Source organism: Pogona vitticeps, chromosome 3, assembly GCF_051106095.1.
Source record: "Pogona vitticeps strain Pit_001003342236 chromosome 3, PviZW2.1, whole genome shotgun sequence".
Taxonomy (NCBI): Eukaryota; Metazoa; Chordata; class Lepidosauria; order Squamata; family Agamidae; genus Pogona; species Pogona vitticeps.
Genome location: NC_135785.1, coordinates 118,454,312 through 118,478,146, shown reverse-complemented (window position 1 = coordinate 118,478,146; position 23,835 = coordinate 118,454,312). Strand labels below are relative to the sequence as shown.

Sequence of the window (23,835 nt, the reverse complement as noted above, 5' to 3'; positions counted from 1 at the left end):
GATTTGTCTCCTCATCTAGAAATCTGCTGTGGCAATTTCCATGACACTTCAATTGACACCAAGGAAATCTTGAGGGAAGTTGAAGTCCAACAACAACGAAAGGACTTCAGGCTTCCCATTGTGATGGAGCTGACAAAAGCTTCAGGAAAGAATAATACCACGTGGAACCCAAAGCATGAATACCGAGGAGACCATCGAAAATTCCCAAGCATAACAGTCCTTGTTCCAAAATGTAGTGGAACTGGTGAGCCATGCTTTCTCCAAACTCAGAAAGCCCCTCCTGGCGGATGGTATTAAAGGACTCTGCAAGATGCAGGAAAATTAAGTGAGCTGTGCTCACCAGCACTCACCCAGTTTTACCCACAGCACAGCTGAGTCAGTTAAGTAACAGAATCAGAGCTGAGACTTAATTGACATTGATCCAGCAAATAAAGTTTCATCCAAGAATGCTTGGAGGTGGCCAACAACCACCCAGTTGAACACCTACCGTAGGAAGGGAATATGAATTACAAGCTGTGATCTGGTCCTTCTCCTTCCTTGAGCGGTCCCCAAGTTGGAGCTGGAAAGAGAAACGGAGGCTGCTCTGAATTTTCAACAAAATCCTTTTTATTCTTTAATACATCCAATTCAACGGCTTCGAACGGATCGATTAAATTTAACTCTGGTAGGATCTTATAACTCTTAACCCTAACATCAGGAGTTGTCCAGTCACTTCTTATATCAGGGCTGGCCCAAACCGCCGCTTGTCCGTCACAGGTCTCAGCGGGCTGCTGCGCACTGCACAGATCCTGCCGCAGCACGGGTGTCTCACCCTATCCCCCTCGCGTTGAATCAAAGAGGGATTGGGATGAATCACCCTCCTTCCCCACAGGCTGATTGCATGGATAGACCACAACAGTCCATTCCAGTGGTTCTATATTTCCTTTCTTCGCCTCTTTACCTTCTGGATCAGGAAGTAAGCCTCCCCCAGTTCGTAGGTTTGGAAAGTCTTTCAAGAGTCCGGGCACCTTATCTTGTTCAGGGATTCTCTCCGTCTGAACCGCCTGATCTCTCCTTTCTGGTAATGGTTCATCCGTTATCTGAAAAATGTGTGCGCTTTCCCCCTCTTTTAATGCCTCTTCCCAAACAATCAAATCACGCTCCTCTCCCCTTGTCTTCTGCCAAACACACCTCCAATGACATTTTCCTCCCCATTCCTTCTTGTTCTATTTCTACCAATACACCCTCCCTACAGCCATGTTCTTCCTTTGTTGTAGTCCTCTCTGAGGATGGCACACTGACAGCTCTCTGCTCACACAAGCCAATTGTTGTTCACATCTCCCAGGCCTAGCATGTGTGAAGACCTCTTTAAAACAGTAGAGACTATTTCCCCCACTTTTTTTATTTTTCTCTCTCATAAGCACATGTGTACACATGCACATTTACTACCTCCTGGATCTAAGAGGACATTCCCTTCTAGATGTAACATGCAAAGATAAGGGGAAAGGACTGAATCTAAAGACCAATGGTTTCCAGCCTTGGGTCCTCAGATATTCTTGGACTAGAATTCCCAGAAATCCTGGCCAGCCCAGCTAGCGGTGAAGGCTTCTGGGAGTTTTAGTCCAAGAATAGCTGGGGACCCAAAGTTGGGAACCACTGATATAGATGAAGGATAACATCTGGTTAACCAGACCCGAATAATGGAAGTCTTCCAACAGAACTGGACCAAATGGTGTGCTGGAAACTCCTTGACAAATCCATGGCTAGATTTTGAAGGGGATTTGAACTATTTTACTTTCAAAATGCTTAGGATTTGTAGTTGCTACTCAGGTTTGCTACTTATGTCTCACTGGGTTAGATTGCTGGAAGCCCTTAGTCATTTGACAGCACCATAAAGACGATGTGGTGATAATTTTTTATTTTCATTATTTGATAGAGACACAATAATAGGGTCAAGTTTATGTTTTGCATTGGGACAATTGTAGATAAATTTTACCCTGCTCATTAGCTAAACACTGAGAGGAAGCAAATACAAATATTATGAATCAAACCCATGAAGGAGGAGTAGATTTATTGAAATAGCTTCTTGCAAATCGTATATGAACTGTAATGCATCTCCCTTATGGGTCAGAGTTCATGCCTCAACATTATGTAACTGAATCAACCCAAACAAGCTCTTCATTGAAGCATTCATGGAGACTAGCCTGTGCTTCGCAGTCAGAGTGGGTCTGCTTTACAGCAGTGGGCTCTCAGCCTGAAGCCACCCCCCCATCCTGTGTTCACAAAGCTCTGCATTGTCTCACAACAGAGACATCCTCAGCTCTGCAGCTGTCATAACACTTAGAAACTCCCTTTTTTGTCCCAGACATAATTGAATGTAACTCAAGTGCCAACCTTTATTTAGCACAGAGGCACTGTTCTTTCTTAACTGCCCCCAAAAGAAGCTCATCTGTCTTCTCAAATATTCATGTTTTTCAGCACCAGCAAGCACAGCCTACACTGTCTCACTGTTTCCAAGACCTGGTGACCCTGAGAACATTGTAGCCAGACACAAGGGTGCAGCCATTATCCTTGGAATCTCAGTGATGTTGCCTGATATGCCTTCTTACCCTTCTTGTAGAACTGAATTCAGTTCTTCAAAAAAAAAAAAACCCTCCGGTTTATGAATGTGGGATATTCTTGTATCCACAATTCCAAATGCCGGGAAATGGCCTAATATTTCTTCAAAATATCATGCCCGCATTCCAGCAGAAAAAGGATGTCAAACATACAGAGCAAAGGGCAGTCTGAATATTGAGAACACCAATGGCAGCAGTCAAGATGGTCTATAGGATCCCCTCTTGTGCTCACTATCATTCAAACATGTCAAAAAACGGTGTTGACAATTGCTTTGTGTTTGGTTGAGAAGTGGTTAACTGATGAAGAAAGGTGTCAGCTTCTGGGATTTTCCCTTGGTTGGTGTCACTTTGTGAATGGTAGTGAGAACATGATAGTATCCTGTAGAGATGGAGAATGCAGACTAGAAAGTTGTGTTCAAATTCCCAAGCCCTTTCCTTGGAGGAGACAACCTGAGGAAGAAAAGCTTCATTGGACCAAAAGCTCTACGAACATGTTGTGTGCATGTTTTTCAAAAAATGTCCACTTGCCTTTTGAAATAAAAAAAGGAAGAGGCTGGAGTTAGCAAAGAATGTCACTGAAAATCAAGGTCCAAATCATCCATACAGGATGAAAGAAAGAGAGTGAAGAAAGAAAGGACAAAAATAAACGCCTTGGGTGTTGGAGGAGAGCTGAACATATACTAAAGACAACCAGGAAAGCAGAAAAGTGGGGGCTCAACCAAGTCAAGCCTTAACTCTCACTAGATCAAAAATGATTAAACTGAACCTATCCTATCATGCACATATAATGGAAATAAAGAAGAAATTAGAATAGTTTACATTACTCTGCTCCTTGGAGGCACCGTGGGGAACCAAATTCCCAACCCATACCTAACTCACTGAGCTATCCAGCCAGCTAAAACAGCTATAGGTAAAGGTAAAGGTTCCTCTTGACATTTAGTCCAGTCATGTCTGACTCTAAGGCGCAGTGCTCATCCCTGTTTCCAAGCCGTAGAGCTAGTGCTTGTCTGAAGACAGTTTCCATGGTCACGTGGCCAGCGCGACTAGACACAGAATGCTGTTACCGTCCCACCAAGGTGGTACCTATTTATCTACTCACATTTTTACATGGTTTCGAATTGCTAGGTTAGCAGGAGCTGGGACAAGTGATGGGCGCTCACTCTGTTATGTGGATTTGATCTTATGCCTGCTGGTCTTTGGACCTTGCAGTACAGAGGCTTCTGCGGTTTAACCCACAGCGCCACCACATCCCTATAGCCCCAGCTATAGGAACTTGCAATTTGACTGGATGTTTGTATAGAAGGAATGATGGTTGTCTCTTCCTGTGATACACTTTTCCTACTCCTAACTTTCCCTTCCCAGCCCCATTTTACTTCACAGGCAAAAAAGATACAGTACATTGAGAGGCAAATGAGGAGGAAGCACCACAGAGCTGATGATTATGAGAAACAAAATGACACAGCTGAGAAAAATCATCATCTTTCTTGCTCTATCCCAAAAATGTCCAATCTGGATTGAACGTTGCAGAATACTTTGGATCAACAAAAGATATTCTCATGGGAAACATCCCCACAACTCAACTTTTTGTGTAATTTGACCCTGAAAATGGAGCCTTACAAAATATACAACTTGTCACTGCCTCAAGGGGTGTCTGTGTGTTTTATCTTAGTTGTACATGGAATTACTGTTAAGAAAGAGGCTTTAGCTGAGGTTTAACCTTAGAATATGTCACTTTTCAAAGTTTTTCCACAAAACTCCAAAAACAAGTAGATAGTGTCCCAGAACACCCTGAATCTGGAAACTATGCCCTGCTGAGAAGATCTAATAAATTCTTAACTGGCCCTGCAGTCAATGTTATCTTGCAGAAGGTGGAAAAATAGAAAAAGAAGATCTACTATTCCAGGGCTAAGAAGTTTTTAAGAGCAATAATGTTATTTGTAACATTTTATCTTCTTTTGCTGTTGCAGTTCTTTTACAAAGACAAGTTGTAATGTTCTGTGAGACCAGTTGTAATGTTCTATGATAGATGTATATAAAATGTGTATAAAATAATGCACTATGAGGAGAAAGCAAACAGAGAGAAGGGTTTCTTCCTGTCAACATCTAGTGTCATTCTAACAAGCTGAATGTTGGGAAATTTGGGATAAGCAGCAAAAAGTACTTCTTCACAGAGAGTTTACTTTCTGACAATGAAGTAAAAGATAGTGGCCATGTTAGGTGGTCTTCAAATGGGATTCGACAAGAGCATAAGAATAAACATACCATCTGGCAAGATATTACTTCCATGATTTAATGTATAATGATTTCAACAACGCTTTTGACAAAGTTCCCCTTGACATTTTTTTTTAGCAAACTGGCAAAATGTGGGGTAAATGTTGATACTCTGTTAGATGGATCTGTTGACAGACCATACCAAAGGAAGCATCATGGACAGAAGTGACAAGTGGAGTGCAGAGGTTTTATCCTGGGCTTGGTGTTGTTAAATGATTTTTTTATAAATTTGGATGCAGGAGTTCAGGGATGGGTCATCAAATCTGCAGATGATATGATACTGGGAGAGGTAATGAATATTTCAGAAGTCACAATCAGGATTTATGATGACTTCATTAGACTGGAGCACAGGGTCAAATGAAACACTGAGATAAAATTAATTTTACATCTTTTTATTTTCAATATGTATCCAATGACTTATGTTAATTTCACTGTAAATGGGCTAGTATAAAGAAACCCATTCACTAGAAATTCTCTCTAAGACACATTCCTTTCTTACAAGATAAGCACCTCAACTCTTTCTCACAAACCTGCTGTGAAACACCACAAGGACATGACTCCCCATCTTCCAGCTTGGAGCCAAGGAGACAGGGAAGAAAATATAAACAAAAAGTCCCCAAGAAGAAGAACATCAGTTGTAATGAACTAACTGACATTTTTTTAATGTGAGAGATAAAGACTGGGAGCACTTAAAGAAAACTTAATTCTTTGTTCCAAAAATACCAAACATCTATTGTATCTTACTTTATATCCATGTAATCAGTAATTTTCTGATGTCTGTATAAATATTTCACATCTTGTCAGAAGGTTGTAAACATACCATCAATACAAGGTTGTGGGTAAACTTTTTGTCTTGTGATCTGTGCTTTTTAAGGGACAAGATCCTTATAAATGTATGTTTATTCTTTACCTTGTTAAGTCAAATGATTTGGGCTGTTGCCCCATTCCTCTCCTAGCCTACATGTTATTTCCAATAAACCAAACCTATATTATAAAGTATCTTGTCTATGGTGGTAATTATTTTCTCTCCTTCTCAGGTACCCGAAAAAGTTGGACTTGCTGGAAGAACCAGACCAGAATTTTTATGACATGAATTTTAAGAAGGATAAATATAAACAGGGCAAAACAGAATCAATGAAGAAGCTGAATACAACTGTACTCACATTATCATCTTCCTTCCCAACGTAGATATACAGTAAAGTCTTCATTTAGGCATGAACATTCATTTCGACAAGAGGAAGGGAGGGAGGATGCTAAATAATCTGGAAGCCAAGCAGGAATAAAGCATGAGTTGAGAGAGCTGAGTCATTTTGGCCTGCAACAGAGAAGTGCAAGAGGTCATAGGATAGCCGTCTTCAAATATCTGAAGGGTTGTCACATGGAAGATGGAACACATACATGTTTGTTGTGCCAGTGGATAGGACCCAAACCAATGGATACATATTAAAAGAAAGGAGATTGCAAGGTTAGGAAGAACTTCTTAATGGCAGGAGCTGTTTGGTGGCAGCAGGGACTACCTTGGAATAAGGTGGACTCTGCTTTGTTAGAGATTAGATAGCCATACATCAGAGATGCCTTAGCGGTGCATTTCTACACTGGTGGGGGATTAGATAAGATAACACTTGAAGTTCCAGCTCTGCATTTCTATGATTCTGTAATTTTTTTTCTCTCCTTGCTCATTTTCCCATTCTCTAACTGCAATTTAGTGAGATGCTGATGTTGGATGACTGCAGAGAGATCCATTGGATTTAAGTGTGTGCTAGATTTGAGGGTGTGCATTTATGGTACCACACATTTCCATTTCTACTGTATGGCATGGAATCATGGACTTCTGAAAAATTACAAGGATTTGAAATGTGGATTTATTGCTTGATGCTAAAAAAATGGATGGAGAGCATGACAAATGAAAGAGTTCTAGAAAAAGACTAGAAAATTATAAAAACACATAAAATGGGGGGAATCAAAATATTTTCGTCATGAAATTCAGGTGTGATAAGTACAGAGTATTATAGCAGACCGTTCAAGGTAAAAATAAATAAGAAAAGAAGTGCAAAAAGCAGAAAAACCTAATGGCTGAGGAACTGAGAGATCAGTTTGAATGCAATACAGCATCGCTATATAGAAGGATACAGCCAAAATCAAAATTAGCCATGATGATTTTTAAGCTCTATTAGAGGAACAATCCTGAGAAGCTTTTCATCTGATATTACAATCTATTTTCATACACCACCTTGTATGCTGCCTTCCCTGTATCAGGCAAGCAAGGCTCAGTTGCAGAGGGTCGTATTTGTACATTTATCTTCATCCACTTGATCTTACTCAGAGTTAGGCATGCTGACTGCAGAGAGAATGAAAATAAAAGGGTTATGAACAGAAAAGGACTTCTCTCCTTCCATCTGTCCTGCATTAGAAGGACCGGATCCTACAGCTCTGTCGAGAATGTTTTCATGCACACATCTTCATTCATTATAGTTTTGTAGGTCTCCAGATTACACACCCTCTTGCTGATCAGAAGAGCAGGAACTGACAGAGAAAATATAACACAATTTTTGTTTTTGTTTTCTTTGGCTTTTTAATCAAAATTGATTTGTGAGAGGAAAAGGGCAAATTGGATAAATTTGCTGGAAAGCCATAGGGTAGCTCTTAAGTGGTCCATTGTGTCTGAACTTATATCCTGTTGGTCTCTTTTTGTGTGTATCTTGTGTGTCTTCGATGCTTATTGTTATTTATTTTTCATAGCCATGACTTTATGTGGTCTGAACTTTTCTGGATAAGTTAAGAAGGGCCCATTAGCTTCAAAGCTGGCTGCTGGGAACTACAGGCTTATTGGCTGTGCCCGTACACTGTAGATCTCACCATGGTTGCCCGGAAATCTCTGTGGGAGGTTTCCAACCATGCTGGCAACTCTTTAGCCAATCATAAAATAAAAGCAGCTGAAAATATTAATAAAATGTGTTTCATCAAAGGAATTTCCTTTAGGCCCTTGCTGACTTCAATTTATTCGAACTTTTGTCCTACAAAAAATTAACTCAAAAACATCTGCCTCATCACACACTTTTTAAGGAAAGGGGAGCTAAAATTTAAAAGCCAATGGGAATGTAGAGCCTGAAAGCAGCAGACCAGTCTAGATGGTCTCCAAACTGATTTGAAAAAGCATAGGAGCAAGAAAGCTTAGGGAGTTTGCAGTGAATATTTGAACATATTGGCCTACTGAGTTATATGCCGACACAACATCTATAAACCTCAAATTAAGGAGTTGGCCCAGAAATTTTATGTTATAGGCTGAGTTGTGTGACTCAGTCCACAACAGCAAATGCCTGTGCTAACTTCTTTTGCTTACAGCAGTTTGCCATGGAGATCTAGGCTGAGTGCACTAGTCCAGTGGGTGTAACTAACAGGATTTTGGCCATTGGTTCTAATAGTTCGATTTCATGTTGGAAGTATCTGTTTTCTTCTTTGAAATTTTCTTTTCTGAACTTAGGCTTCTCAACACTACTTCCTTGAATATAAGCCTCCTTAAGAGGAGCCTTGTGACGCGATGGTTAAACTGCACTACTGCAGTCAAGCCACTGCTTATGACCTGCATTCAATCCCAACAGGTTCAGGTAGCCAGTTGAAGGTCGACTCAGCCTTCCATCCTTTTGAGGTCAGTAAATTGAGTGCCCCACTCACTGGTGGAGGGGGCAATATGTAACCTGCACAATTAAATGCTACATATTTAATTACATACGGTATTTAGCTGCCTAGAGGGTGTCTAAGGCAGTATATAAGCAGCACACTTTTCTTTTCTTTTTTTCTTTTCTTGCTTTTATTCCTTTGAAGCCTCACCAGTATTACCTGCCCAATATTGCACACAACAGATACCATTATGTTTTGAAACAAAATAAATAGTACAATACTTAGTAGCCCTGGCAGCAAGTCTCTTAGGATGGGGTGCACAGAGGGAGTGAAACCCAAACTATTTGACCCTCAGTTGTGGTGTTATTTTGAGGGACTTTGAGACTCTCTTTTTTGTCATCTTTCTTTTACTATAGGCCAGATATGGAGAAACGTTCTCGGTTGTGGGGGCTGGCCTGGCCTCCTTGACCAGTTTGGCAAACCAGACGGTGTCCTGGCCCTCGAGCCTTGCAGCATCAGCCCTTCCTCCATGCCAACTTCCTCCATTAAGCAAATTTATAATTTATAATTTATTTAATTAAAATATTTTCACCCTACTTCTCTCTATTAAAGGACACAAGGCAGCCCAAACACCATTCATGTCACTTTGCACACCATCCCAATCGGGATGTACAGAGTCCCCATGCGCTCTGCCACCATGGATTAAATATAACAGGGAAAGTAGCACAAGGGATCTTTTCAGGCAGTGACCAGAGGGAGGTGCTTCCCAGGGAGGGATTGACTTCTCTGGGATCCTCTGTGGTCTCTAGGAACCCTGTGAGCCTGAGGTCCAGGTCTGGATGTAGTTCAGGAAAGACAAGGTAAGCCGTCTCTATTGATTCATGGAAACCATCTGAATTCTCCCCAACACCATTTTAAGACAATATGATAAATGTCACTTGCTATTCTAACCTGTCTTGCCTGGTGACCCACCAGTTGCTTTTTTAAAAAGTGGCATTTCAGCAATGTGGGTTTGTCCAGAGCACTGACGCCCTGGGCAGCTTGATCCCATTCCCAAGCAAGAGTGTTTTTATGGCTCCCAGATGGGCCTTCAGCTGCCTAAACAGGGAGGCAGCATTTTTGTTTTCTTAGGAGCCACTGAGGCAGAAGGTCATTTAGAAAGGATTCAAAATGGTAAAGTCAGCAGGGTCTGACTTTATGCCTTTTGGGTGTGATGAAACTTTTGTCAACATTTGGGAGGCTTAATGGACAGTTACGGTTGAGGGCAAGGAGCAAACGGATCTCTCGCTCACTGACAGAGTGAGAGTGAGAGATACGGCCTTGGGGTCATGAGGCTGTGTCTGGGGAATGGCCCTGCACCATTTTATGGCACTGGTGCTGAAGGAGAAATGTTTAATGCTGTGTGTGTGGTTTTTTTTGTGCAGCTGACAAATTTACAGAGTCTCCGACAGAAAGATCAGCTTGAGTTCAGCCCTCGCTACTTGTGGTCAAATGCAGTATGTTTAAAAGAAGAGTCACAGTCTTCCTCTCCAATTGTGTTCACTGATGAAGAATTTGGAGTACTAGAGTAACCAGAAACTGGGGGAGGAAACAAGAGCACTTCAAATCTTTGAAAATCTGAACCTCCCATGATCAACGATAAGGAATTCTTGCATATTTAGAAAATACATTAACAAATGTTTTAGGCACAGCCTGATTAGAAATATAGCTAACCTACCTCCAACACACTAATCTCCAAAACATTGGCAGCTAGGCAAAGACAGATGGCAAGTTAAAGTTCAACCCTGGACCATTCCGGCTGGAGAGGAGCAAAGGAAAACCAGAGTCTACGACTCAGAAGTGGAGGTACTGTAGGATTAATCTTGTGCTAGACAACAAAGCCTGTGGGTTACAGGTCAAGGTTGGTGAAATGGAGTTTACAGACACTTCAGACTACCTGATGGTGTATATGTGTCTAGGGGGAAAGAAAAGTATTCGTTGCACACCATCACAGTTCTTTGGGAATTCCAGTCTCAGACTAAACACATTCTAACTATGAATGCAAAGTATAAATCAACGTGCTGCTTTCAGCCTACTTCAAAAAAAAAATCTGACAATAACAATTTGTCTTTCCTGTAGCACCCAATTAGATGGGAAACTGGGGGCAACAGAAAGGCAGAAAAAGAAGAGAAAATAGGAGAATCTCCCAAGCAAGAGCAATTTTTACAGCTCCCAGATGTGCCTACAAATGGCAGGAAAAGAAATGCATTTCATCTTGGATGATTTGACTTGATAGATGTCTCTAAAACTGCCGGGGGGGGGGGGAGTCAGAATTATCACTGAGAGCAAATAAATTCTCAAAATCCAGTGGAAAATTAATTCTTTTTGAAGCAAATGGCAGAAACAATAAATGAAAGTTCTGTTCCAGCCCTGACCATAGATAAGAGAACTTAGTGCTATTATATACAATGAACAACCAGGCAGGAATACATTTTAGCAAACCCACATTTTTTTCTAAATATTACTTAGCATTCAGGAAACATTCCTTTCAGTAAGAAGCCTAGCAGTTGAGAAAAACAGGGATAACATGTCGTTGCTTTTTTCCATCAGGAGGAGGCACTAGTTGTGCAAAGAAGCTGAGGGAACTGATGGGTGCTCAAAACTGTAAGTTCTTGTCTTAGTCTGGGGGGGGTGGGGCAGAATTCCAAAGCTATAGCTGACAAATGTTTAATTTTACAGCAAAATAGTAGTAGTAGTAGTAGTAGTAGTAGTAGTAGTAGTAGTAGTAGTAGTAGTAGTAATGAGCCATCAAGTCCATTCTGGTTTATGGGTATTCTAGGTAGAGAGTACTCAGAAGTAGTTGATTGGTCCCTTCTTCTGAGAGCATCCTGGGATTGTGTGGCTTGCCCAAAGTCACACAGGCTGACTCTTCTGGGTACACAGGGGAACCGAATTCCAAGTCTCTGGCTCTGCAACCAGATACCAAACTCACTGAGCTATCCAGCCAGTGCATAAGTTCAAGCACCTGTTTATCATCTTTCAGAGAAGATGGAGAAAAGAATTTATTTTCAAATCAAATGATTGAAAGAGAGTGCTTCTGAGCATGTACAGGGGGCCTTTCCAATGAATTGACACATATCATTATCACTTTGGGATCAGACAGTATTAACACAGATAATATTCTGCATCAGAAGAATTGGTATTTTGATCTTGTAACCAGAATATTTCTGAAAACTGTGGTAAGGTTTGATGACTGAGCATAAACAATTTTTTAAATATCAACCCAAGTACTGTAAAATGGTATATATTGTATTCTTTTTACACTATCTCCTAGAATATCATCACTGCTAATAAAGCCACCATACCTAAAAAATCAGTCAGTCATATGTTGTTTGTACATAAATTTTTTATTGGAAGTGCTGAATGTAGTTACCATTAATACATTAAGCATGAAACAGGGTGGAATGCCCGTGTGACATATATCAGTAACACACACTTAAAAAAAAAAGGTTCGTACAAACGTTGCAGAGCCAGGAAGCAAACCAAGATAACTGCTTAATGCAGACTCCCCCCCCCCCGACCATCTCTCTCTCTCTCTCTCTCTCTCTCTCTCTCTCTCTCTCTCTCTCTCTCTCTCTCTCTCTCTCTGTGTGTGTGTGTGTGTGTGAGAGAGAGAGAGAGAGAGAGAGAGGTGCTGTCAAGTCTGAATCCACTTACAACAACTGTAATGGGGTTTATTTAAGGAGTGGTTTTAGCAATGCACACACCTGCATGAGTTTCCATAGCCAAATCTCTATCCACTGAGTATCTCTCTATCAAAGCAACCATAATTCTTACAAATAAAAAAGCAACAACAATAACAACAAAATGGTAAATGTACAAGTATTAGAAAGAAATAATGTTCCAGGTCACTACAGCACCAAAAGAAAATAATTTAGACATGTATTTCAACAGAAGATCTTTATAAGGCTCAGAAAATGGGCTTTCAGATCAGCTTTAGGCCTAGAGTGAAGAATAAACAACAATTGTGAAGTTAGTTAATGCCCTATGAGAGATTTGGAGCTCTGAACGGAGATGATTGAAGTCAGAAGCAGCTGAACTAGTATCCATTTTCACAGACTGAGTGGGTCTTCAAATTTTGGTTAAGTTGATTTAATTTTGTTTTCTCAGAATTTTGATATAGCAGGCATAGAAGGAGCTCACGGAGGACTAAAATTTAAAACTACCTCAAACAAAAAATGCTAGAGATCGATCTAGACTTCACTCACAAGACCTCGGCAGAGCTCATTTTAAGGCAACTAGGCAGCAGGGACCTCTGATGTAAGAGAATGGGCAGAGAGATTTACCAAAACATCTGCGCTGAGATGCTGCAAAAAGAATGTTTTTGTCCCTATGGCAACTTCCCCCATAGAGCTGGGATAAAGTACTCCTGGTTCCTCAAGTTCAGCTAAGAATCCACAACAGAAGGAGAACAACAGTGCTTGAATCTGTGAAAGCTGCTCTTTCAGCAGAGCTCTGCAAGACATTTCAGAGCAGAAAGAGCAAGATCACAGGGATAGTGAAAATCAGCTAGGAAGCTGGCAATCATTGGGTGAAATCCTTTTTTAATGCATATCCTCGTGCATAAGGCTATTGAAGTCATCAGCCACAACCTTTTATTGCTGCTGAAAAGTTTTCAGTTTGGTTTTGTCCTTCTACAGGTGCTGTCTGTAAAGATCAGACAACGTGGACAATCTCTTATGAGATGCTCCTGACAAAAATGGGAAATATTAGGGATTGTTGGGATTGCTGAACTGTTAGTGTTTTGTTCCCTTTTGTTGGAGGAGGAGAATGCAAAATGGAAAGGAAAATGTGCAACGCATGAATGGCTCTTATGAAATAAGAGATAGCTTAGGCTAAAATGTGATGTCTGGTTGAAAGGTTCTTTCTCTCAAGGTTAATAATGTTAGTTCAACAATTAAAAGAAAAAGAATTTTGAAAATAGTGAACCAAGAACGTCCAGCTCATATCTTCTTGCAAGAGATACACCATTAAGAGTCACAACATAATATTTTAAATTATAAGGACATATGAAAGATATATTCATTGCAAGTACACCCAAATCCATGTGTTATTTTACTGCAGTAGCCAAAAAATGTGTGACTTCATCATACCACATAAACTGAAAGAGCCAATAAAGGCACAATAAAAATAACGCTAGGCTCTGTTTATAGTCCAGACTCATAGCAATCTCAATTTCTTTGCAAACCACTGCGGAAACTAGACAGGTTTAAAGAGGAAACAGTTGTCTTTGATTGTGACTTGACTATGTGCTGAATAACATACTTGACAGAAGTAAACCTGAGGGGACTTGGGTTGACAGACAATGAATGCACATGTCACAAACTCTTAATGAATGTAAGTTAATAGACACCTGGAGACAATTACCTGGAGGAAAAGTTTCCTTGTACTTTCCAGTTCAGTTTACTCGGGAACAAACCTTGTCCTTCCTTCAGATGATGGATCTAAACAAATTAAAAATTGTCATTTGAGTCTGCATCTGGCAAAGCACCAGCGCTAAGAGTATTTGCATTTGGTAACAAAGAGCTGCGTATAGGGAAATAAATTAGGACATTAGGAAGTGAGTACACCCCCTCACATGGAAGTAGCTTCTATAAAATTTAATTAGGAGAGTTTGAATTATACTATATATGCTTTCCTTATTTCATGATATTAAGGGTCAACATGCTGTTCTACCATCTTGGATAATATCAAAGGTTGTGTCTAAGCCTAGAAATATAACATAGAACTAGATTCATATTGGCCAATTAATTTATGAACTGGAGTCCAAAATACTAACAGGCACTAATATAATCTGGTTGCAAACTATATTCAGCAGGGCCAAATTGGGTTTATGCATCCTAGACAAACTATGGGTTCACTTTAATAGAAGGCTTGTATCCTACAAGTCGTCTTATAGAAGAATAAAAAATTACCAGCAATTGTATTTCTGGATGCTTCAAAAGCATCTGGAATGGGGGTTATATTAAAATTAGGGGACTTAATGAATTTTGAATTAAATAATACAATCATCAGAACTAATGAATTTTAACCCTGTGTTTTGTTTTTGTTTGTTTGTTTGGACAAGCACACATTCAAACAGTTTAGCCATTTGAAGAATAAAGGGCTATAGAGATGAAATGATTCACTAATAGGTCTGAACACAAAACAAGTACACAATTAAAGGAAAAAGCATGACATATAAATGCAATTACACTGAAGTATCTATTTTAAAATATACCAGCAGTACAGAGGTAATGAGGCCACCAATACCTTTGGAACTCTGATCATCTGAGTTGCTGCATCATAAAAAATAATGACTTCTAAAATCTATACATTTTTAATGAACAGTGGTGAAAATACTATTGCTTAGGTTAGTAAACTGCACTACAGTAGGCTTATTGAATTAATTGGTCTACTGTAACCATGACTTTTTGTATGATCACATGGAGAAATGGAACACATTTTGGACCACCTGTGATGGACAGGGAATTGCACTCTAGTCAAACCTCAATTCCATATTCATGTAGAATCCGTGAAATCTAATGCACTTAGGATTTAATAGACGCCAATTATTTTCCATGTCATTCCCATTCATTCTCATTTTTGTCTGTATGAAATGTATTGTAAAAGTGATGTAAAACAGACTGACAGCAAACCTGTCCATCAACACACACACACACACACACACACACACACACACACACAGAGAGAGAGAGAGAGAGAGAGAGAGAGAGAGAGAGAAAGAGAGAGAGCGAGCAGATATTTATATACAGTGAAACTCTGGGAATATATTGGAGAGAGAGGGAGTGGGAGAGGTAGCAAACCTCTGTGAATATTCATGCAGCAGCAACATCAGAGGTAGCAAAGCACTGATGAATCCCCTGCAAGCACAGATAATGTGTACTTGAATATACAGTATATCACAGAAGTGAGTACACCCCCTCACATTTCATAAATATTTCAGTATATCTTTTCATGTGACAAAACTGAAGAAATGACACTTGGCTACAATGTAAAGCAGTGAGTACACGCCTTGTACAACAGTGAAAATGTGCTGTCCCCTCAAAATAATGCAACACACAGCCATTAATGTCTAAACCACTGGCAACCAAAGTGAGTACACCCAGAGGTGGGATTCAGCAGGTTCGCACCTATTCTATAGAACCGCTTCCTAAATGTACTATTGGTTCTTAGAACCGTTTGCTGGCCTGAGATGAATGAAGGAGGAGGGGCCAGGTGACCAGCTATGAGCGGGGGGAGGGGGGCACAATTAGCTGCCTCCCTTCCTGCGCCACACTGAGCCGTCTGAGGTGGGGTGTGGGTGAGAGAGATAAAGCCCTGGAAAGAGCAGAGGCGTCAATGGGGGAAAGGGGGGAGGATGAGTCCTTGATGTCACTGGAGGAAAGCTCATGGCCTCGAGGCAGAGGGGGGGGGATGATTGACAAGGCATGAGGGCAGGACACAGAGGGAAAAAGTTTTGGGGTGAGACCACTTCAGTTAAACACCCAACCGTCCTCATTTTACTATGATTTTTTTCAAGTTAAAGGTACCACATAAGACTGTTGCTTATGTGGTACCTTTTTTAAAAAAATGTCCTGGGTATTTATTTATTTATTTATTTATTTATTTATTTATTTATTTATTTATTTATTTATTTATTTATCATTAGGACATAGAACCTGTTGTTAATTTATTTGAATCCCACCACTGAGTACACCCCTAAGTGACACTGTCCAAATTGGGCCCAAGTAGCCATTTTCCCTCCCTGGTGTCATGAGACCCGTTAGCGTCACAAGTCTCAGGTGTGAAGGGAGAGCAGGTGTTATCACTCTCACTCTCTCAGACTGGTCCCTGGAAGTTCCGTATGGGACCTCACAGTAATGAACTATCTGAGGATCTGAAAAAACAAATTGTTGCTCTACTGTATTTGCTACATGATATGTTGTTACCCGCCTAGAGTAGTCGGTATAACTAGATGGGTGGGCTATAAATAAATAAATAAATAAATAAATAAATAAATAAATAAATAAATAAATAAATAAATAAATAAATAAATAAATAAATAAATAAATGTGGCCTAGGCCAGCGATGGCAAACCTACGGCATGCATGCTACAGCTGGCACACGGAGCCCTTTCTGCCAGCACACGAGCCATAGGTCGCCAGATTGCTACTCCCCCTCTGCACAGCCAAACCTGAGAAAGCAGCTGCAGCTGGCGCTTCAGAAGTGTGGATCCGGAGCAGCTGGCGCTGCAGTGGATCCAGAGTGGGTCTCGAGGCACCTCTGTGCTGGGATTCCCCCTTCCGTTGCCACTTCCGGTTCCGCCGCGGCGGTGGTACACTGCCCCCTGTTTTTTCCCCCGGTTTGGGCACTCAAGCCCAATAAGGTTCACCACCACTGGCCTAGGCTATAAGAAGATTGCCAAAACCCTGAAACTGAGCTGCAGCATGATGGCCAAGACCATACAGAGGTTTAACAGGACAGATTCCACTCAGAACAGGCCTCGCCATGGTCAGCCAAAGAAGTTGAGTGCCCATGCTCAGCATCATATCCAGAGGTTGGCTTTGGGAAATTAACATTAAATTAAATTAAATTAAATCACACCTAAACGCCCTCTCCGTCGTAGAGCTCGTCCAGCGCCCTGGTTTAACCAGGATCTTCGAGCGCTGAAGCGACATAGGAGAAGGCTAGAGCATAGGTGGAGGAAGAACCCGACGGATTATAATAGGATAGCTGTCAGGGTCGCAACTAACCTTTACCTGTCTAAGGTAAAGGCTGCTTGTCGAACTCATTTCGCTAACCGGATAAGCGAAGCGTCCAACCAGCAGACAGAGTTATTCCGTATAGTGCGCGACCTATCCGGAACTGGTCTGGATGATAGGCCTCCCCCTAGTTTTTCACCTGACCAGTTTGCAGCCTTTTAAAAAATCTAAAGTGGAGGCCATTCGACGGGACCTCTCTCCTTTTTTGAACACAGTGAGTTGAGCAGAGATGTCCAGCGCTCTGTCTTGCCTGGTAACCCTTGATTCCTTTCAGCCTGTCACGCCTGATTCTGTGGCCAGAGTGCTTGACAGCTGTCGAGCCACCACCTCCTCCTTGGACCCTTGCCCGGCCTGGCTAATCAAAGCAGCCAGGCCGATAACAACAGAATGGGCCACTGCAATAATAAATGGGTCTTTCCTTGGGGGCAGGTTTCCCTCTGCCCTCAAGGAGACACTCATTAGGCCCATAAGAAAGAAACCTAATTTGGCAGCAGACGAAACTGGCAATTATAGGCCCGTCGCCAATATTTCTTTCATGAACAAAGTGGTCGAGAGGGTGGTGGCTGACCAGCTTCAGGCACATCTGGATGAAACAGATGCCCTGGATCCTTTTCAGTTGGGCTTCAGGCCATGCCACGGTACAGAGACGGCATTGGTCGCCCTGTATGATGACTTGTTGAGGGAGGCCAACAGTGGTAAAATTTCTTTGTTGGTCCTCCTCGACATCTCAGCAGCCTTCGATACCGTCGACCACGGCATCCTCCTGGGGAGGCTCTCTGAGCTGGGTATTGGTGGCTTGGCTCTGGCCTGGTTCCATTCCTTCTTGGAGGACCGCCCCCAGAGAGTGCAGCTTGGGGAGAGTATTTCGGCCCTGTGGAATCTCACTTGTGGGGTTCCACAGGGGTCGATCATCTCCCCAATGCTGTTTAACATCTATATGAGACCGCTGGGTGGGGTCATCAGGGGATGTGGAGCATCATGCCATCAATATGCTGATGGCACCCTGCTCTATATTTCCTTTTCACCAACTGCAGGTGATGCCGTCCTGTCCCTCCAGCACTGCCTGGGGCCATATAGCAGTGGATGCAGGAGAACGGGCTGAGGCTGAACCTGGACAAGACGGAAGTTCTGAGGGTGGGTGGCCCTGTGGATGGTGGCTTGGGAAACTCCCTCATGTTTGGGGGGAGTGGCCCTGGCCGCAAAGAGTGGGGTCTGCAGCCTGGGGATACACCTGGACCTGATGCTCACCATGGAAACGCAGGTGGCGTTGGTAGTCCGCACTGCCTTTTTCCACCTTTGGCAAATTGCCTGGCTACGACCTTATCTAGACACGGGGGCACTCACTACCTTAGTACATGTGCTCGTAATTTCTAGATTAGACTACTGTAACACGCTCTACGTGGGGCTTCCTTTGAAGCTGATGCGGCAACTTCAAGTGGTGCAGAGTGCGGCGGCCAAACTCCTTACTGGAGTGAGAAAATACCAATTTATCTCTCCTACTCTGGCCATGCTGCACTGGCTGCCCATCCATTTCCGCATTGACTACAAAGTGTTAATGCTTACATATAAAGCCCTAAACGGTTTAGGACCTCGATACTTGGCAGAACGCTTACTCCCAACTAGTTCTACCCGTGTCACCCATGCGAGCCAGGAGGTGAGGCTGAGGAGCCGAACGCCGAAGGAGGCCCGGAAGGAAAGAACTAGAAACCGGGCCTTCTCGGCAGTGGCTCCTCGCCTCTGGAATAACCTACCTCCGGAGATTCGTGCTGCACCCTCGCTGGGTACTTTTAAGAACTAAAAATGTGGGTGTATAGGCAGGCCTTCCCTTCCAATTAATTCCTGTCCTCTTTCCTTTTTTATTCCTTTTTTTATTCTTTTTCTCTTTATTTGATTTATTTTGTATTTTTCCTATCTTGCAAAATCATTTAATTAATTAATTGTTATAAATTTTTCTTGAACTAGTTATCCTTTATGTTGTAAGCCATCTAGAGTGGTCAAAATGACTAGATAGGCAGGGTATGTATGTATGTATGTATGTATGTATGTATGTATGTATGTATGTATGTATGTATGTATGTATGTATGTATGTATGTATGTATGTATGTATCAATCAATCAATCAATCAATCAATCAATCAATCAATCAATCAATAAATAAATAAATAAATAAATTAGACGTATGAGTGCTGCCAGCATTGCTGCAGAGGTTGAAGGGGCAGGGGGGGTCAGCCTGTAAGTGCTCAGACCATACGGCGCACACTGCATCAAATTGGTCTCTAGGGCTGTCATCCCAGAAGGAAGCCTCTTCTAAAGATGATGCACAAGAAAGCCCACATATGGTTTGCTGCTGACAAGCAGACTAAGGACATTGATTTCTGGAACCATGTCCTGTGGTCCAATGAGACCAAGATAAACTTGCTTGGTTCAGATGCTGTCAAGTGTGTGTGGAAGCAACCAGGTGAGGAGTACAAAGACAAGTGTGTGGTGCCTACAGTCAAGCATGGTGGTGGGAGTGTCATGATCTAGGGTTGCATGAGTGCTACCGGCACTGGGGAGCTACAGTTCATTGATTGAACCATGAATGCCAACATGTACTGTGACATACTGAAGCAGAGCATGATCCTCTCCCTTCGGAGACTGGGCTGCAGGACAGTATTTCAACATGATAACAACCACTGCTTTGCTCAGGAAGCTGAGGGTAAAGGTGATGGACTGGCCAAGCATGTCTCCAGACCGAAACCCTATTAAGCATCTGTGGGGCATCCTGAAACGGAAGGTGGAGGTGCGCAAGGTCTCTAACATCCACCAGCTCTGTGATGTCATCATGGAGGAGTGGAAGAGGATTCCAGTGGCAACCTGTGAAGCTCTGGTGAACTCTGTGCCCAAGAGAGTTAAGGCAGTGCTGGGAAATAATGGTGGCCACACAAAATATTGACACGTTGTGCCCAATTTGGACATTGCCACTTAGGGGTGTACTCACTTTTGTTGCCAGCGGTTTAGACATTAATGGCTGTGTGTGATGCGTTATTTTGAGGGGACAGCACATTTACACTGTTATACAAGCTGTCTACTCACTGCTTTTTACATTGTAGCCAAGTATCATTTCTTCAGTATTGTCACATGAAAAGATATACTAAAATATTTATGAAATGTGAGGGGGTGTACTCACTTCTGTGATATACTGTAGATATTTAATATTTGATATTAAGAATTCATGGTTAATCCTACAATCTTCTCCTGGACTTATTTTGACAGAGAGAATATAGCTTGCCCATCTTTTACTTCCAATTATCTAGTCTAGTCTATTTGATTTCCATGTGGCCATCTGCTGATTTCCACATGTACAGTCATATATTCAGTTGTCTGAAACAATAAATAGGTTGCTAGTGTCACAGAATTCTATGAGTCATTTTCCTGCTTCATTTCAGACTCCCAGGCCAAATTCTCCAGCAGTACTTGGTTCTGCTTTGCTTCCAACTTTTGTGTTCTGATTATCTATGATTATCAGCACATCTTCTGCTGTGTGATCCATTTCCTCATGGATGCTTGCATTAAAGCTTTCAATTCCTTCTGCTGCATCTATAGTGGGAACACTGACTTGGTTAGATTTTTCCAAGAAGTCTCATTGATGTTATTTGGTCACAGCTTGCCTTAAAGCTCCTAACTGTCTATACTACATCTTGCCTCCATAATTCTGATTTTGTCATTTCTAGAGCAAAGCACTCCATAGTTGTCTGACTGAAAATCAGTCTGAAAGCTGTATGTGTTACTTGTCAATTTGGAGCTGACTTACAGTGACCCCAATAGGGCTTTCAAAGCAAGTGAGATATTTAAAGAGTGGTTTTGCCAGTTTCACTCTCCCAGTGAGTTTTCATGGCTGATACGGGATTCCAACCATGTTCTCCAAAGTCCTACTCTGTCACTCTATCCACTACACCACACGGGAATTTAAAATCTGCTTCCCCATAATTTTGACCTCCTGGTACTAGTCCTCTCATCTGGAGCAACAGAAAACAACTGTGCTTTTGATTCATGCTCTGTGTGTGATTTTTCAGATATTTTAATCATGCCTTTAGTTCCTTTTGTCCCTCTTCTCTAGGTTAAAAAGGTTCAGTAATTTCAATAACATTCAATAATAATTACTATTCAATGCTTCAATAACTACTACTACAGTATTTCAATCACACCTTCTATGGATATACTTCAATTTTCAGTGCCCTTCCTAAAATGTGGTACCCAGAACTGGACACTGTACTGTAAATGTAGTTTGAATCACACCAAATAAAGAAATGCTCCTTTTCATGATATCAATATTCTCCTTGCAATTAATGCAGGCTAAGACTGGATTTTTACCCAGTGTGATGTAGTAGATTGAATGATGGAATAGGACTCAGTAGTCCTGCATTCTATTCCCTGCTTGGTAAAGCAGAGATTTGAAGTAGTAACTCCTGAAAAGTTTCATTTAGCTTGAAAGCCCTATTAGGGTTGCTATAAATCAGTTCAGATTTGACGGCACATACTGTAATACACAAGATTGCATTACTTTTTTCTGAAGCTGTGTGTCGCTGTTGCCCCATGTTCAGTTTGCAATTTGTGAAGCCTTCTAGAGCTTTTTTCAGAGGTGGCAAACCGACTCAAGCGAGGTCTCCCAGACACAACACTTTTGCCTTCCATATTTTTGTATCTATCTGCATAGCTCTACACATGCCTCCACGGAACATTCATCTTGTGGGTTTTGACCTGGTGTTCCAGCCCATCAAGATTATTTTGATTCTTAATTCCATCTTCCATGGTGCAAGCTACCTCTCCCAGCCTAATAGCATCTACAGATTTGATAAGCATCTGCTCTACACCCTCATTCAATAAACAAATTTTAAACACCATAAAGTTTAGAACAGAACCCACGCGTGACACTCCATTCGTAAGCTCCTTGGAGACTGATACAGAGCTATTTTATGTGCATTCATTTCGTAGGTTTTCCATCAAGCCATAGATCCTCTCAATAATATTATCATCCATCCCATATCCATATTTTATCTATATATTAAACAGTACTATCTTAGTTTTAAATCTGTGGGGTTTTTTTTATTAGAAAAAGAAAACTTCATGAATTCCCTAATGGTTATCTGATGATGTAGTTCTCAATGTGGATCAGAAGGAGCTGGGGGTTTGCTGCATTAGTCAGCTTTTACAATATGTATTTATGTTGCACCTTTCCACCGCAACATAGCGCTGCAATCTTCATGAAACAATAAGAACAAATGAAATCAATTTTCATTATAATCAATTAAAACCGAACCCACCATAAAAACAGTCAATCGTCATCGTCGTCATCTTAGAATGGCTGGGCAGGAAGGGACTCATTGAGTCCAGCCTTTATCAAAGAGGTACATTGTGGGAAAATAAACTCCCAACCTCTGGCTCCACAGCAAGATATCTAAACCACTGAGCTACCCATCAGTTCTAACTAAGTGCACAGTTTAAAATGACACAACAGACTAAACATTATATACTGGTTTTAAAGGACGTGGGGTTTTTCCCCCCACCATTCTTAAAAGCAGTCAGAGTGGAAAGTAACAGCATCTCTTAAGGGAATGCATTCCACAGTCTGGGAACTACAGAGGAGAAAGCCCTCTCCTGTCTGCATGTTAGGCAGGACTCTGCAACTGTTGGGATTTGTATGAGCGCTTCTCCTGAAAATCTTTACATCTATACAGGTTCCAAACAAAAACAGATGAAGTGACAGAACCCTCAGCAATTCTACCTAGTAACAGCAGAAAGAAGGTGATTGTCTGGAAGAAAGCAGGAAAAGAGCCTGCGGGAGGTGAAGAAGAACTGAAGAGGACAAGGCGAAGAAGTTAAATTGTATCCTGAGGAGGGAGGTTGTATCTTAAGAGTGGGCAAGATCTTGAGAGTGGGAAGTTGGATGTTTGAGAGCTAGCATGTAACTCCATGTAAACTTAAATTGAACTCTGTTTGGTTTTACCAGTTGTTATGTTAAAATGCAGAATAACTTTTATGTTTCATTCTTAAAACTGCTTGGGCTCATACGTTTTGGGCTGAAGGCAAGCCTATTAAATGTAAGGGCTTTTAAAAATGTGATTAGTCCGGGGTAAGGCTGGTCACGGATGATCTCATAGGTAGCCAGTCCCCAAGCTGTTTAGGGCTTTAAAGGTTAAATCTAATAACTTGAATTGGGCCCAGTAAACAAATGGCAACCAGTGCATATCTTTTGGTATCAAGATTCTATTATCACAATACCATTCACCATTAGGCTTCCTAAGCTGCCTCATATTACACCAGTTGACGATCTTAGTTCTCCCTGGTAGCCACACACAGAGGGCATTGCTACAATCAAGGTGTGATGTAATTAAGGCATAGATAATTGTTGCTATGTCATGTTGACTGAAGAAGATTGTAGCTGGCACACTAAGTGCAATTGTGCAAAGGCATACCTCCTTCTTACTGCTGCCACCAGGGACTTCAAGGACAGGGCACAGTCAAGGAGCATTTCCAGACTATGAACCTGACCTGTCAGGAGGATTACAGCTCCTTCTAGAATAGAT

At 41.6% G+C, this 23,835-nt stretch overlaps 1 long non-coding RNA gene across 1 annotated transcript in view; it reads left to right on the top strand.

Annotated features, from left to right (window-relative positions):
- The first annotated feature begins 699 nt into the window (after nt 1-699).
- LOC144588223 (uncharacterized) overlaps nt 700-23,835 on the top strand; it is a 196,034-nt gene continuing 172,898 nt past the window's right edge. The window contains exon 1 of the long non-coding RNA XR_013543664.1: nt 700-12,156. This is a non-coding gene — a long non-coding RNA (uncharacterized LOC144588223). The remainder of the gene's footprint in view (nt 12,157-23,835) is intronic.